The sequence below is a fragment of the Lichenostomus cassidix genome, chromosome 2 (genome assembly GCF_008360975.1).
Source record: "Lichenostomus cassidix isolate B80296 chromosome 2, HeHo_3.0, whole genome shotgun sequence".
In the NCBI taxonomy this organism is placed as follows: Eukaryota; Metazoa; Chordata; class Aves; order Passeriformes; family Meliphagidae; genus Lichenostomus; species Lichenostomus cassidix.
In genome coordinates, this window is record NC_139482.1 from 36,133,343 (window position 1) to 36,142,693 (window position 9,351).

Sequence of the window (9,351 nt, forward strand, 5' to 3'; positions counted from 1 at the left end):
TCGCTCGCTCGCTCTCGCACACACACACACACACACACAGAGAGGCACACGCATGCACGCACGCACACACACACACGCACACGCACCCGCCCGCTCGGCTCCGCTCCCGAGCTGCCTCAGCAAGGAGGAGCCCGGACGGAAAACACCAGGGCAGCAAGGTACCGGCGTGGGGCAGCCCTGCCTCTGCCTGCGCGTGTCTGTGCGGGTGTGCCTGCGTGTGCGTGTGTATATGTGTGTGTGAGTGTGCGTGTGTGCCCGCGCTCCCCCCGCCCGCTGCCTCGCACGGCCCCTCCGGGCGGGGAGGTGCGCGCTGCCCCGGGGAGGGGGCGGCGGTGCCGTCGGGGCAGCGCGGCCGCTGGAGGCCGGTCCGACCGGGGCCGGGGGACTCCGAGCCCCGCGCCGCCCGCTCGGCTCCGCTGCCTCCTGCCTGCGCGGCGGCGGTGGGAGGGGGGGAGACCGAGCGGCGGCTGGAGCGCAGCGGTGGCGTGTGTCTGTGTGTGTGTGCGCCGCGGCTCCTTCCCTCTGGCGGCTCCCGGCCCCACGGGGCGGTGGGGCTGACTTGCTGGAAGTGCCGGGGGAAGGTGGTGTGCTTGTGTCCATCCCTGCCGTGTCCCCCCACCCCGCAACTCGTGTCGAAACCCTCTGCCGTCCCCGCATTGCCTTTCCCGGGCACCGCGCCCCCGCCCCCCTCTTCCCCCTGTTCTCCATCCTTCCCCCGCTCCTTTATTTCCACAGCTGCCCCCGCGCCCTGTGGCCGCCCCCCGCCGCTGCTCCCAGAGCCCCGGCGGCAGCCCCTTTCGGGCAGGCAGCGCCCCACGGCCACCCGCGATTTGAGGTTGGCTGACGGAGAAAAGCTTCGCGACCGCGCTGGCGGCCTCCGCGGGTTGGGGATGCCCGGGTGCGGGCAGGCATCCCCCGGAGGCCTCTGCCCGCCGGCAGCTCCGCTGCCCCGTCGGGCCGGGAGCGGGGCCGAGTCCCGCCGCGCATCACTCTGGTGCTCCTGCCTGGTGTTTCACCTGGTACCACGTGCTCCTTCCTAACGCTGTTTGAGAATTGCCTTTATTCGTCAAACTTCTCCTTGGGGAAGTACTTTTCTCTCCCCTTTTTGGGGTTTTTTCTTTTGGTTTTTTGGTTTTGTTTTTTTGGTTTTGGTTTTGTTTTTAAGACCTTCTTTCCCCTCTTCACTGATGCAGGATTTGGAAGTGGAGTTCCTGGAGAATGACCCTGGCAATGAGTGCAGGTTTCCCTGAAAGCTGAGGCTGTTTCTTATTCCCTTAGGAGACTGATAAGAGAGGGGACCCCGGATGTCAGCTCTTTCATTTGTCTCGACTTTGAGGCAGATTTGCTCTTTCAGCTCTGGGAACGGACAGGTACAGTTCCTGTAGGCACCTTTGCATGAAACAAGACCAAGGCCAAGAAGTTGATACGTCATTGCTTTTCCTAGTTAACCAGCAGTATGTCCTATTAATTGCTATTAGAAAGTTAACCTTGCAGCTCAGTTATTGAATAATCATTAATCCATGGAGGATACACAAGCCCAAAGGTTAATAATAGGAATAGCAATTAATAATATTGACCTTGCCAGTGGGCAGAGTATTTTTGTCACAGCTATTAAAAGGCACTCCTATTTATACTAGGTATAGTGGTGCAAATTTGGACTCAATATGTTGAGTACCAAATTACTGCAACAACACCAGAAATTAATTCATCCTTTTATCTCCATGTTATCAGTCCTCTGACTTTTTCTCTGTTTAAAATGTATCATCCCCTACTCTCTCATTTTAAATAGAAATGCTAGGTCTTTAATCAATTCTGACATTTTCACTAGAAAATAACATTGAGCTCACTTACACAGATAAAAATTTATTTGCCTGCATCTGATTTGTTGTAGTGCTTTGGACCTATTCGTTTCTCAGAGAGGACTTAGCTTTTTATGGTCTTTTGATACCATGGGATAATAAATAGGAAATCAGTACAAAGGGGACATTCTCACTTTTATAGGTCCAACTCTCTACTCCCTAGAGTTGCCTCCTTGTAGGGTTACTCTGAGTGACTGACTGACTAACCTAAATCCTTCTGTTGTCAAAGACCCATCTCCTTTATTTGTATCACATTTCTGACTGGCTGGTCAGTAAGCCCTAATAATAATCATGTTTCATGTCTCAGAAATCTAATAATCAAGTTACTCATTGCTACAAATTGCAGCTAAGCTATTTGGGTTAGTCACGTTATACCCACTTTAAAGGCAGGGAAACTGAAACAGGAAAATTAAGACATTTGCCTGAGGCTACACATGGATTTGAGACCAGATCCAGAACTGGAACTGAATTTAGACCAAGCTCTCTCTTAAAAATCCTCAAGTGCACTATGGAAAATCTTTCCTTGAAATAGAAATGTAACATAAACCTTCTCTTTCATCAACTTTGTATAATAATCAAAACAGACACGCTTTTTTTGAGGTCTCATTTTGTTTTTAAAAGATGAGATTTATCCAGCTTAAAAAAAGGTGTGGTAATACTTTTCAACTACTTTGGGCAGTTTACTTTAGAAACAAATATTTAATATCAGACAGCGAGCAGTAATGGGAATAGAATTGCTTGTTATTAGGCTCCTTTAAACAATATTAGCTGAATGTTATGGTATACTTACAGACCAACAAAATATAATGGGATGTCCAGCATTAGTATAGATAAGGTTCTCTTGCCTACCTAGTGTGCATTGATTTTCACTGCAATGCTCCTTCAGTGCTTTCAGTATCAAAATACCCAGTATGGGTCTAAACACTGAAAAACATATGGGACAACCATATACTGTGTTTGAGAGTTATGATTTATATCATTAAGCAGTGAGTTTTACCAAGTTGTGTCATTCATGTCACTGAAGCAAGACAAATATTGCCTGCCCTTTAGCTGTGGCATGTCATCAAAGCTATATGGTGTGACTGAGCACAGATGGCATGCCTAAAAAGCAGGTGTATAATATAACTTTCCTATTACTGACACGTAGATATTTCCTCTTCCTCAATGTCCACCCCCAGATGTTTGCTTGCCCAGCCTTCTACAGGAACTATAGAAAGTCCTGTTCATCCTGCTCATCCCTGATGCCTGGAATTGGGCAGTCAAAACCCTATACAGAATAAGTGTTTGCATTCTTTTAAAATTTTTTTTTATTTATGCTGACAGCTCCATCCTGAGCATTTTTAGAGTCCTGATTTGAGGGAAGTGGGTGCAGATCTCATTCGAATAGTCGTTCTCCAATACCATTAGCATTACCTGCCAAAAATGAAAGTGGCATATGAATCACAATAAACCACTCATGAATTTGTGGATTTAGAATCTGCCAAGGAACAACAGATACACACACGATTTCAAAGACCCATCAGTTTTAGGGACTTCCAACAGTGCATAAAAGCACATTTATCCAAAGACCATCTTATTGATGGCACATTCTATAAGGACTACAGGCATAACTGATTCCAAGGAAGGATAATACTAACTGAAAATATTTCTGTTCCAATCTTTCTTTTACAAGTGAGGTAGTGAAAGTGATGTATCTGCTAATTGTAACTATGTCAGAGGACCATCCTGAGGTGCCCCCCCCATATTGAAGTGCTACTGTGGCATAACGATGTGTTACTTTTGTGTGAGAAGAGCTTTAAAATCCTCTGGGAAATATCACAGTTCCTTTCCAGTTCCTTTCAGACATGTAAATACCTTTATGTTTAGACATGAGTACAGAGGGGTGGAAAGTGAAGTTCAGCGAGGAGTAGAGTGGGGTTAAAAGCATCCACATAGATTTAGGAACCAAATACACACATGTGTGGGTTTTTTTCTGTATCTGATATTACCTGCGGCTTGAAACGAAATGTTCATTGTCAAGAAAAAATGCTGCAGAAACGTGTGCCTACTTGAGAGTTATGTTGACCCGTGGTTAACAGAGAAGGCCATCTTCTGCCTGAAATTACCAGTGAGCAACAGAACTCTCAGTAGTGCTCAGACACTTATGTCATTCTAAAGTAATATGTACGTTATGAAGTATGGTTTATTTCCAGCTCTCAGTATATGGATAATGCAATATCAGTGAAAACCACTACATGTCACCTAGCATTCCTTATAATTGCTTGCTTTCATCATGGTTTGCTTAAGCTGAGCATATCAGAAACTGAAAATATCATTTGGGTCTTTTTTCCTTCTTAACATACAAAATCCCCGACCTGTGTTTTGTAAACTATTTATATGTTATTACTTGTGAAACTTAGCAAGGAAACCTGCATACTGGCATGGTCTACACATGGATGTCTCAGCAGCTTGATGAAAATTAAGACTTGGTTTGAGTAACTGTGTTCCAACCGATTATAAATGTTATCTGTTGTAGAAGAAAATGGTAGTCAACAGATACAACCATACTAAAGTAGCCTTCTGTGCATATTTTAAATACAAATGGCCATTATCAGCTGTACCACAAACTTTTCTGATGTTTCATTTTGTTAGTGGCTCCGTGGGAGATAATCAGATTACTTTTTCTGAATGTATCTTCAGTGCATTTCTGCAGTCTTTTGGTTATTCTACTCTTTGTTGATTAGCTACTAATCTGTCGAGCTCAGGCCTAGACCACCTTGCTACCTGAATGTCTCTTCTGAAAATTTGTTTACTGAAGTGGGAATCATGTCAATAATAACATACTCATCTGTCTGTCTCCAGAGTGGCTTGAGTTCTCTCCAGACATTCAGTGAAGGTCCATGTTTCCAGGCCCTGATGCCATACAGTGCCTCACTCCATCTGGCTCCTCTCCAAGATGGTAACTACTTTCTGCTCCACATCTTTGTTACAGGAGACCTTTGTATTACCTAAAACAGTAAACTGTATCCTGTAGATTTCCTCTTAAAACTTTGCTATATGGAAAAGAAGATCAACTTCTTGCAGGTGCATCAGTGATGTCAGACTTGCTTCTGTTTTGCCTGACTGCCATCTCTGTCTTCCATCATCAGTCTAAAAGTATAATTTTTAAAGGATTGAAGGAGTTATATTAATACTTGTGTGAACCACTTTTCCTGCACGTTGTCTGTTCTTTTCTCCTTCCACTTGGTGTCTGGTTTGTCTTGGCTGCTTTTAAAAATTCTGTTGCCTCTAGTGAGGGACTGCCAGATTAAACCAGTAAAGAGAAACCAGGTGACTGTCTACTTTTATGAATATAGGTTGTGTATAATAAATTCCGGTTTTACATCTATGCAAATTAAGTCATCATATGATTCTGACTACATGCATTTTTTATCAAATATGGCATATATTTCACAAATTATATTTAACTTGTAGTCATGTTGCAATTTTGAATACTTAACTAGGAGCTACAAGGTGTGCCACTAGATCTTAGTAAGTAGGTTTACAAACCCAGAAGAAATAGGAGAAATTTTCCTTCTTGCCTTGTATTCTAGGTAAGTGCAGTGAAAAAGCTTTTCCTGCTATAGATGGTCATATAAATGCCTCATCACTGTGCTGTTTAGAGATGAAAGTACACTTGGTTTCTAGAAATGTAGAGATTTTGTAAGGGCCTAAACAGAACCTGCCCAGAATAAGAAAGTTTCAAAGAAACATGTCTTTGGTCTGGAGTTTACAGCATCTAGTTAGTGAGGCCTTTTACTAATGTTTCTGTCATGGAGTAGAAGACATCAGTCAGAATGTCAAAATAAACATTTTACTTCTTCAAAATTATATTTGCACCTCAGGAATACTGTGAAGTGAAATAGGATTTAACATAATTCTTCCTGTGGACAGACAGGAAAGTTTTAATGTCAAACCCTAAACCTTGCAATATGATTCCCAGCCATAGGTGCACCATACTTTGAATAATCAGTCTGTTAGCTGAGCCATGACAGGCATTAATGCTGTGAAGGTAACCACTCAATGCTTTCAATGTTAACTGTCTTCAGTAACTGCCGCTGTTTTTTCCTAAATAAAAAGATATTTTGGTGAGCACTAAGACGTCTCTGTCAATACTTGTGTTTCGGTCAGTGAGAGGATCTGGATGGTGTGAAATGTGTGAATCAGGTGGAATTTAAACATGTGAACAAACAGCTGTGATTCACAAAACCTCTGCTAAGAAGTTGCCTAAACCTCAAAGCACTGGGTTTGCCACAGAGTTGGTTCCACTTCCACCTGGGTTTCCCAAGTGGCCATTCAGGGCTGTTCATGCCCACCCAAGTTCTCCAGACCTCAGGACCACAATAATCTTCCATTCCCGTCTTTTGGTCAGCTTGGCCTCCTGGTTACTCCTGGAGTGTACTCCAGACTCCCTGACACAACTGGATTCTCAACAAAATGCAGCGGGGTCACTGTGGTAATAATGGGACTTATTCTCAGGATTATTTTTATTTTTACTTTTATTTTTGTTTTTGTTTTTGATTTTTTTTTAGGGGAGTGTTGTATGTATTCCACGACAATTTAACATAGTGAAGACAAAAATAATCCCAATAAAACTCAGTGTGTGCCCTAGCCCTGGGAATAATCTAAACATTAGATTATGATCTAAGGAATCTTGAATTCGTTTGTGCTCAAGGGCACTGTTTCAGCAGAAGGGTCGAGACTGCCTCTTCTAAAATAACCATCAGCCTGGTGGTCAGAGTCCTCCCCAGGGTGAGAGGAGTTGTAAATTGGGGCCTTTCAGGGCAGCAGAGATGAATCCCATGATTGCATGAGTGCTCTAATCACAGAGTTGTTATATAGAGGGAGATGGGAAGCTAGCTTCTCCTCCAGCTATGTTTTAATAAAACATAAGTTTTGAAGGAAAGATCACAGGAACCTATTTTCATAAAAAGAATGAGGGTGTAGATATTGAGTGGATGGAGGCATCTCTCAGACAGCCCTGGGTAGAGCCCTGTCTTTAGAGGTAACCCTCAGGTAGAGCCTTGGCTTTTGAAGGAGGCAGGATTGTAGATTTGGGACAAACCTCATTTTTCCCCTGGTTAACTCCAGTTGTCTTATGTTGAGGTCAAGGCACGCTGTGCTGGCTGTTTTCCAGGCCACCCAGGTGTCTCTCCTTGTACGCTGCAGGAAAGTCATGCTTTCAAAACATAATTCTGTATACCTGGTAGGGAACCATGGGACAAAAAATTCAGTGTTGGAGCACCAGAATCCTTTATAGGACTAGGCCTTAAACCATATAAATCAGTATCTAATAATTCATAACAGTTGATTTCATATTAACAGACACTTATTAACAGATACATATTAGCAGATACTTGGTATCTGCTGGTAGCTGTTCAGTTTCTGGTCCATTTTTATTTTGTATCACAAAGGACAGCCCAGGAAACTGTTGGATTGCATATTATTTATAATGAAAATTTTCACTGTGTTTCCCATTAGGAGCTCTAATGGCTAATATGGCTAGACACTCATATTTACTTTGAGTCCTATGGGATGCAAGGTTAGAATTATATTTTTATGGAATTTATCTAAATTAAAATGGAAATACACACTAAAATTTTGGCCTTTTCTAGGAAAAGTGTAATGATATTTGAAGATGTTTATTTTTTTCTTTAAAAATAATTTCACTTTGCCTACTTGAAAACTTTAAAAATCAGGGGACAATATATTCCTCCCAAAAAAGGTAACAACTTGACCGCAGTCCAGTGCATGGATTTCCTCTGCCATGAGGAGACTGCTTTTGCCACATATAGGATGTATGGGCACAGTTCAGACAGTCTGCCCCATGTGTGTTTCCTTCCCCAAACCTGCTTGATACAACTGAAGAGTAGGTTACAAAGCTGCCCTGGAACCCTTCCACCTGTGATCTACATCCTACAACATGGAATATTCTAAATATCTTGGGCTTTCCCTAGCTAACAAGCTGGTTATTCTGGCTATGCATGAAGATACAGATTTGGGTCTTAATTAACATCTGCAGTTTAATCAAACCATTCATGATCCTGAGAAATCTGAACTGTAGACTTTCTGGTTTTTCTGATGACAGACAAATACCATGAACTAAAATAATGGTTTAGTACATACAGCATTTGCACCAGCTCTATAGCTGTGGTAACTTTTGTGGAAGCGTGAGAAGTCTGAAGATCATATTTTTCAATGTCTGATGAAGAATTTAAAGATAATAGATATGAGAATAAATACACTTGGGACTTGACAGAGGTTTTTAGTGTTTAAGTTTAAACAGCATTATATGTCATTTTACAGGGCCTAAGTCTCCTGTGGTGACAGTCCTGTAAATCTCCAGCTGGGCCCAGTTTTATTATAAAAGAAGTTGACCCAAAAGAGAAAATATGGAATAAATTGCCGTGAAAGTGGATTGGCCTGTTTAGTCTGGTGACCTAGTGAAACAGTGGAGGACTTTATAATCTTCAGTGCAGACAGATCTTCATTGTTGAAGGAAGCAGGAAGTGCTAAGAGGGCTGTAATTGCATATTCTTTAATAAGAAATATAATTGTTGCTTTCGCCAAACAGATCTCAGACAGATTTTAATAGTGTGCACACATTGAGAAGCCTCTGGAACGCACCTTTTTACCCTAATTTGTTCATATACATTGATATATTCTAATGTATTTACACCCTCTAAAAATGTAGTCCATGTAGAGCATTTCTGAATTGCAGGGTTCCTCATTCTTTTTTTTTTCTTTTTAGATTGTTTATGATGTAGAGAACTATAATTGAGCAAGATTCAGTAAGACAAAAGAAGATCCTGTAGATGTGGCTCTTTTGATACTTTGAAGTTTCTGTCCTAGAATAAAGGCTTCTGTTTTCCGTGATTATAGTGGTCAGTCTTGACTGCAATGCCAGGGCCTTGCCATCTATCATTGTGCAGCAGGTTTAAAAAAAACCACAAAAACCTCAGTATTGTATTTTTTTCCCCAAAAATTCAAATTAGGAAACTACATTTGTGATGTAGTATAATTTTCTTTGTTGAATCTGAAGGGAGCAAATCTTGTGTTAAACTAGTATCAATATAAATCTTGGTCAACATGAGGGAAAGCAGTGTTGTGCAAAGCCTAGCATAACTACTGAATGTCAAATCAACAAAAGCAGAGAGGAGCTTCTAACACTGCTTCAGGTGGCTGAAATTCAGTTTTTCTTATTTCTTCATGTTCTATGGTCTTGTTCTAGTCATTGCTAAACAAATAGTTTTCTTAACTGGCATTAAGAGTATGGCTTCCTGTGAACCATGGTAACTGAGGCTTGAGATTTATGAACAATTGTTTAGTTTTCTTCAACTCCTTCAATCTGTAGATCTAAGCAAAATCACACCATATGTTGAAAATGAGTTTGGTAGTGACTATCTTTCAGCAGCTGTGCTAAATTTGTATTGTTTTGCAGTGCTATGGACAGCTTTTTCAAAACAATTGAGAT

At 41.9% G+C, this 9,351-nt stretch overlaps 1 long non-coding RNA gene across 2 annotated transcripts; it reads left to right on the plus strand.

The window, feature by feature from the left end:
• The first annotated feature begins 37 nt into the window (after nucleotides 1–37).
• Nucleotides 38–5,972, plus strand: LOC146441148 (uncharacterized). 2 transcript variants are annotated; one of them, XR_014849798.1, is made up of 3 exons: nucleotides 38–158; nucleotides 1,194–1,370; nucleotides 3,038–5,972. It is a non-coding gene; the product is annotated as an uncharacterized LOC146441148 (long non-coding RNA). The 2 variants fall into 2 exon arrangements; XR_014849799.1 differs by having other exon boundaries at nucleotides 4,701–5,972.
• The last annotated feature ends 3,379 nt before the right edge of the window (nucleotides 5,973–9,351 follow it).